Source organism: Mus caroli, chromosome 10, assembly GCF_900094665.2.
Source record: "Mus caroli chromosome 10, CAROLI_EIJ_v1.1, whole genome shotgun sequence".
NCBI lineage: Eukaryota > Metazoa > Chordata > Mammalia > Rodentia > Muridae > Mus > Mus caroli.
In genome coordinates this window covers 114,691,801-114,693,391 of record NC_034579.1, presented here as the reverse complement: position 1 = coordinate 114,693,391, position 1,591 = coordinate 114,691,801, and the positions used below count along the sequence as shown (strand labels likewise).

Sequence of the window (1,591 nt, the reverse complement as noted above, 5' to 3'; positions counted from 1 at the left end):
GTGTTTGTGTGTGTGTGTGTGTTTAAGGTTTTACAGGTTAAAGTCAGAAGAAAACTTCTGTTAGTCTCTTCTGTGTTGGTTGGAGATTGAACTCAGGTGGACAAAGTTTGTGAAATTGGACGGAGATTTCATGTCTAATAAGAATTAGTTTGCCTGGGAGTGCTTTGCCTGAGCATCAGAGGCAGACATCTTGCTTCCAGGACTCTTCCAAAAGTAGTATGCACAGGTGAGAGTGTCGAATACAGAAGCTAACAGCTTCTGGGAAAGGCGGGAGCCACAGAGCTTCTGAGGCAGCCCCCTTTTTGGGCCCCAGACATCCGGCCACTTTCCCAGCAGAGGATAGGTGTCTGCCCGTCCTGAGAGCGCTTTCCCTGAGCATTGGCGGCAGACATCTTGGTTCCGGGAATCCTCTGAGAGTATTCTGCACAGGTGAGAGTGTTGAATACAGAAGCTAACAGCTTCTGGGACAGGCCGAAGCAACACACCTTCGGGGACAGGTCCTGTTTTGGGCCTTCATCTTCGGCCAGGAGGGAGGTCCGAATGCCAGATATCTGTGCACCTTCCCTGTAAGAGGAAAGCTTGCCTGCAGAGAGTACTCTGACCACTGAAACTCAGAGGAGAGAGCTAGTCTCCCAGGTCTGCTGATAGAGGCTAACACAATCACCTGAGGAACAAGCTCTAACCAGAGACAACTAAATCAACTAACTCCAGAGATTGCCAGATGGCAAAAGGTAAACGTAAAAATCTTACTAACAGAAACCAAGACCACTCACCATCACTAGAACTCATCACTCCCACCTCTCCCAGTCCAGGGTACCCCAACACACCTGAAAAGCTAGACCCAGATTTAGAAGCATATCACATGATGATAGTAGAGGACATCAATAAGGACTTTAATAACTCACTTAAAGAAATACAGGAGAACACTGATAAACAGGTAGAAGACCATAAAGAGCAAGCACAAAAATCCCTTAAATAATAGCATGAAAACACAACCAAACAGATGATGGAATTGAATAAAACCATCCAAGACCTAAAAAGGGAAGTAGACACAATAAAGAAAACGCAAAGTGAGGCAATGCTGGAGATAGAAACCCTAGGAAAGAAATCTGGAACCATAGATTTGAGCATCAGCAACAGAATACAAGAGATGGAAGAGAGAATCTCAAGTGCAGAAGATTCCATAGAGAACATTGGCACAACAATCAAAGAAAATACAAAATGCAAAAAGACCCTAACTCAAAACATCCAGAAAATCCAGGGCACAATGAGAAGACCAAACCTACGAATAATAGGAGTAGATGAAAATGAAGATTTTCAACTTAAACGGCCAGCAAATATCTTCAACAAAATTATAGAAGAAAACTTCCCAAACCTAGAGAAAGAGACGCCCACGAACAAACAAGAACCCTACAGAACTCCAAAAAGACTGGACCAGAAAAGAAATTCCCCCCGACACATAATAATAAGAACAACAAATGCACTAAATAAAGATAGAACATTAAAAGCAGTAAGGGAAAAGGGTCAAGTAACACATAAAGGCAAGCCTATCAGAATTACACCATATTTTTAACCAGAGACTATGAAAGCA

General features: G+C 43.1%; 1 pseudogene; it reads right to left on the bottom strand.

The window, feature by feature from the left end:
- Nucleotides 1-1,591, bottom strand: part of LOC110302765 — a 7,429-nt pseudogene that overhangs the window by 3,636 nt on the left and 2,202 nt on the right.